This window comes from Pseudorca crassidens, chromosome 6, assembly GCF_039906515.1.
Source record: "Pseudorca crassidens isolate mPseCra1 chromosome 6, mPseCra1.hap1, whole genome shotgun sequence".
NCBI lineage: Eukaryota > Metazoa > Chordata > Mammalia > Artiodactyla > Delphinidae > Pseudorca > Pseudorca crassidens.
In genome coordinates this window covers 37,095,409-37,101,408 of record NC_090301.1, presented here as the reverse complement: position 1 = coordinate 37,101,408, position 6,000 = coordinate 37,095,409, and positions in this window count along the sequence as shown.

Below are 6,000 nucleotides of genomic sequence, written 5' to 3'. Positions count from 1 at the left end.
CTCCTCCACGGCTCCGAAGCTTCCCCCCTCCGCCACCCGCAGTCTGCGCCTGCAAAGGGGCTTTCTAGTGTGTGGAAACTTTTCCTCCTTCACAGCTCCCTCTCACTGGTGCAGGTCCCGTCCCTATCCTTTTGTCTCTGTTTTTTTTTTTCTTTTGCCCTACCCAGGTAAGTGGGGGGTTTCTTGCCTTTTGGGAGGTCTGAGGTCTTCTGCCAGTGTTCAGTAGGTTTTCTGTAGGAGTTGTTCCACGTGCAGATGTATTTCTGGTGTATCTGTGGGGAGGAAGGTGATCTGTGCGTCTTACTCTTCCGCCATCTTCCCGGAAGCCCTCGAAGTAATTCCAAAATAGATGCTTTAGTCTGTTTTTTTTCCCCACGGTAATCAGAATGAATGAAAAAATGTGTATATCTAGTTGTGTGTATGTGCATATGTATATATATGTGTGTGTGTGTGTATGTGTATAATTGTGTCATGCTTCTACTTTAAACCCTCAAACAGCTTCTGATTGCACTTAAACCTCAAACTCCCAGAAATGATCCCCATGACTTATGAGCACTGGCCCCTGTATATTACTGCCAGTTATGGACTGCATGTTTGCGTTCTCTCAGAATTCATACATTGAAACCCTAACCTCCAATGGGATGTATTAGGAGGTGGGTCTTTGGGAGGTAATTAGGTTTAGATGAGGTCGATAGGCTGGAGCCCCCATGATGGGATTGGTGTCCTTATATGAAGAGAAAGAGACTAGAGCTTCTCGTTTCCACCATGTGAGGACACAAGAAGATGTCTGCAAACTAGGAAGAGGGCCTTCACCAGGAAGCAAATAAGTTGGCACCTTGATCTTGGACTTCCCAGGATCCAGAACTGTGAGAAATAAACTGTTGTTTAAGCCACCCAGGCTGTGGTATTTGTTATAGCAGCCCGAGCTAAGACCCTGCCCTTATCTTCTGCCAGTCACTCTGCCACTGTATTCCAACCTCACATCCATCAAGCTTGTTCTTGCATCTGCACTCCATATTTTTTCTTCCAGTGACTGTGGTGTGTGTGTGTGTGTGTGTGTGATTCTGATTTCAAATGTCATCTTTTCAGAGAGACCTTCTTTGACCACACAGTCTGAAGTAGTGTCTCCAAATATTCTCTATCCCATTCCTGTTTTCTTTGGAGCATTGTGTTTATTTGTTGATTTTTTGTTGTTGTTGATTTTTATTATCAGCCTTCTCCAAGTAAAATATAAACACTATAAGAACAGGGATCTCATCTGTCGTATTCACCACGATACTCCTGGCTTCTAGCACAGTGTCTGGCACATAGGATGCACCCTGTAAAAATCTGTTTCATGAATGTTATAAGGCAACTGGCACAACAGTAAAGTAGCTAACTGCATGAGGAAGCTGCATAAGGAAGATTATGTATACTTTGCTTCAGGAAAATCTTTGACTTTTACTAAAGGATTTATTCTGGAGTTCTTTAATCTTCTCTGGGATACTTTTCCAGGTCCCCAAATTCTATATTTTAAAATTTATCTTCCTCCCAAACACATCTGCTGTTACTATGTATCCTATCTCCATGAAAAGAGCACTGATCTCTTATGATCTGAGTTCAGTACATTAGGCTTCCCCTTGTATAGCAAGGGTAGCTGGTGTTTTTCATGTTTATTTAATCATAATGATATAGTCTCCTTTCCCTTTTTTCCAGACTTGGTACCTTGGAATAATGGCTAACATTAGCAAGTTAATTTACTTTACTTGGCTGTAAGAATTAGCTCTGGGCTTCCAGATAACTTGGGCAAAAAGTGTGACAGAGTGAATAATAAAATTCCCATGTAAAGCAAGGACAGATAATAATTCATTGGTAGAGAAAAATTTTCACATCTTTGTACCAAACAAAAGTCTTAATTCAATACCATATTCAATAAATATTAATTGAATAATTATTATGTACTAGATACAGTTATTGAACTCACATTATTGACCAGCTATACTGTACTACTAGGTACTGTATTTCATTGATCTAAGGCACCATGAATTATAAGGTGCACCATTATTTTATGTCCCATTTAGAAATTTTAAAAAATCCTGTTCATTAAACAATAGTATAACATCAACTAAAAGACATTTACTGCTCAAAAAGAAAAAAATATATATATGGGCAAAGATGGGCTTAAAGCGTTTACAGTCAAGTAGAGGAAGCAGAGATATTAGTAAATAAGGCTATAATACAGTTTGATAATGCAATAATAAAAATTAATGCAAAATTCTGTAGTATCACAGAAGAGGAAATGATGAACTCCAGGGTACATGTGTGGAGGGGGTGTATCAGAGAAGCTTTTCTGAAAAGGCTATTGGGTCTCCAATGGATAAGAGTTTTCTAGGTAAAAACTGTAGAAGTAAACATTTCAAGAAATGGTTTATACTATAAAAGAGCTTGATGAGGTCTAAGGTTATAAACGGTTGAGTACTGCTGGAATGTAATGCATGTAGTTTAAGTGAGAAAAAGAAAAGTGTGGAGGGGGTACTGCTAGAGTCAGGCAGAAAGTGGTTGGGAGAGTTCTGCCTTATTTCAATATTTTGAAAAATCATTTGGACTTATTTAATGGAAAGCCACTAGAAGTCTCTAAGCAGAATGGGGCATGATCTGATTATTTGAGTCATTAATTAATACATCAATACAATAATGATTTATTAAGCAACTATGATATAGCAGGCATTGGAATAGGTCTGAAAATTCAGTAGTGAGCAAACTGGAGTTCTTCTATATCCAGTGTATAGTCAGTGGAGAAGAAAGACAGTTGAGTTAAGCCATCATAAATGTTCTTGACACAGTATATTAATACAAAAAAAAGGAAATAGTGTAGTGCAAAGAACACAGGCTCTGGAATTACATTTACTGGGCTCATATCCAAGTGCCTCTGCTTAATAGAAAATGGAGTTTAAACATCTGTAAAATGGGAATAATAGTATACACTTCAATAGCTTGTAGAGAGAATTAAATGGGAATAGGCACATAGTAGGCACTTAATAAAAGTGACTTCTTGTAAGTGTCATGATAGAGGAAGGACAGGATGCCAACAGGGCTCATGGGAACCTCCCAAACTAATCTAGAGGGAGTCTGGGAAGATATCCCACAAGGAGGGAAGCCCAGGTGAAGACAAGGGATGAGACGAAGTGAGTGGGGCTGGTACTTAAGAGTGTTCCAGGCAGAAAGTGTGGGGTTGAAAGAGGAGAAATAACCAATATATAAAGAACTATTACAACTCAACAATAAAAAGATAAGTGGCCCATTTAAAAAGCAGGCAAAAGATCTGAAATAGACATTTTTTCAAAGAAGATATACAAATGGCCAAACAAACACATGAAAGGATGCTCAATATCACTAGCCATCGGGGAAATGTAAATCAAAGCCACAATTAAATACGCAATTATAAAGTTGAAATGTTGGGAATAGGAGGTCACTCAGGAAGAATATGGAGCCTGAGAAGAGTTCCAAATCTGGAATCCTAGGAAACCCAGTTACCAGAGTCCAAGGAGGTGCTGAATGATGTTCTGGGCCAGTGTGCACGATGCGGGTACCTCGTGAATAAGTGCTTCTCTCTCTAGTCCCTCCAGGGGACAATTTTGGGAGTACTTTCTGTGCTGCTCAGGAGATCCTATGAAATCAAGCCTTTGTTGTTCACAGTTACAATATCAATAGCATATATATGTATTTATTTCCCCTTTCTCATTCTTCCTGGTGATTCACTTCTCTTCCCTGGAATCAGCAACTAAATAAACTACTATACAGAAATCTTATCTCAGGCACTGATTTGGGGGGAACCCAAAATAGTTATTTGATATCAGGAATAGCTTTAGAAAGCAGACCTTTAGGATGATATTCCGGAGCAATCATTCACTAGTCGAATAGCAACAAGGACCTATTGCTGATAGTCAGTGGGTGATTCCTGATGATAATCTGTAGCATAGTGAAACATCACAATAAAAAAGACTCACCTGAGGTAGGTTAGGAAGTGGGATAGGTGAAAGGTAAAGTAGTTGCTCTAGCACCTGAGTGGTATGAGGGTATCGATAATTTAAAGGATTGGGCGCCGGCTGCGGAAATCTCCAAGAATGAAAACAACAGGCTCAGTTCAGCCATCTGTCAGTTCAGAGTGAGGCATCAAATCCAAAGGGCCTTCATGGCAGCACTTAAAGAGGTTCTCTTCTTGTGAAGCCACAGGGAAGATTTTCAAGCATGTTGAAAATCATGCTTATGTGATAGAGCTAAAGGGGGACTGAGGTGATAGAGCTAAAGGGAGACTGAGTGCACAGGTGTGACAGGTTTCTTCTGAAAAACAAGGACTCTGATAAGGAAGACCTGGGATGGGAACATTTGGATGGATAAAAGCTTGAACCTCCAGAGTCTTCGGAGTTCTGGGTCTGCAGCAGTCACTTCTTCCCCTTGTCGGAGGGTGGAGGAAAGCAGCCTTGTTTTCCCTGGAGCCTGTTCAAAGACCTGGCCTGAGGAAGATGCCTTGAAAGGAGATGCTTTTTCTTCTGAAGATCCACCCTCACCTTGTCTCATTCCTCCAGACCAGTAAGTAAAATAAGAGGGGAAGTAAGTTCTCCAGGAGAATACAGTTTACTCACTGAAAAAAATTGGCTTGCATATACTGGTGAAACCAGAAGAACCCATGTGGGTTTGGATCTTGAAAGTATTGGGTCAGGGAGAACAGAACATAAGGCTTGACAGGATGGTGTATATTCACATGGGAGAATTTTTGTGTAACACAGGTTCCCTGGAGAGGGTACAGACTTGGAGCTGGTATAATATGCTGATGGGTAGCTCCTTGAAGTTTGGACACATCAATGGTCTGTAGTTTAAAAAAGGTGGAAATTCCTGGTGGAGTCAGATGTCTCAGGGAGTCCTCTGCTTTCTCTTAGTTCAACAAAAGCAGCTTTTCTCCCACTGCTTTATCACTAGGACTTCCACATAAAGTTTCACTTAATAAGAAGCTTCCATTGCTGTAAAAAAAAATTGGAAAAGCACTAGATTAGATGCTCTCCAAGGACCTTTCCAGCTCCAACACCACAGGACCCTGGTCAGTTAAGCTGTGGAGTCTAACTGCCCAAGGTCAAATACAGGTCTCACCTTTTCTGGGCTTTAAGACCTAGGGAAAGATACTCACCAATTGTATCTACCTAATAGAGTTATTGTCTTAAGTGAGAAAAGACACATGGTACTTGGCACAGCATCTAGCACATAGTAAACATTCAAAATTTATTCTAGAAATATAGGAATGTCTAAGAAACAAATTCCTTTAGCTAGATGAGACACAGCATGGAATACGTGATGTAGTTACAGCTATACATATTTAAATAAATTTTAAAACCGTGCAGGATTTTTTTATATTAAAATATTTAATATCTGCATTCTAAGTAGAGCCTTGTAGAATAACAATATTAGGTTGACTAGAAGAACCTGCCATTTTTATAGGTCCAAAAATGGTTGGAGATTGGCAATTTTGTTTCTACATAATATCTGGAAAAGAGCAACATTTTAGAAAAGGATGAACCTTTATTAGGTGCAGGCTGGCCAAGGGGAGTTGGCCAGTGGTGCCCCACTCCTATGAGGAACAAAGCTGTACCTTGGTGATGATCTCTCACACAGTGTCCATGGGCTGCTGAGCAGGCCAACTTTTGTCTTGACTTCCGAACATGGGTTCCATGATAAAGAACAGAGTCATAACAAGTCAGAAGGGCTTCCTGGTCCTGTTTCTGTTGCAGCAGAACCAGTCAGCTAAGTCCTTGGGAGTCTTATTGGAAAGTCAGATGGTGACAAAATGTGCATGAGACAATGGTGTTGCTACACTCTTACCTACAGGTTCCTTGATGGTGTGAACAGCAAAGCTTAGTGTTCCTTGTCTTGGGGTAGAGTCAGAGGCATGAAAATGAGAACTCTATTGTTACCCCACACATTTATACCTCAGGATTTAATGGTGTTAAAATTTAGGTGATCTGTTGTTAT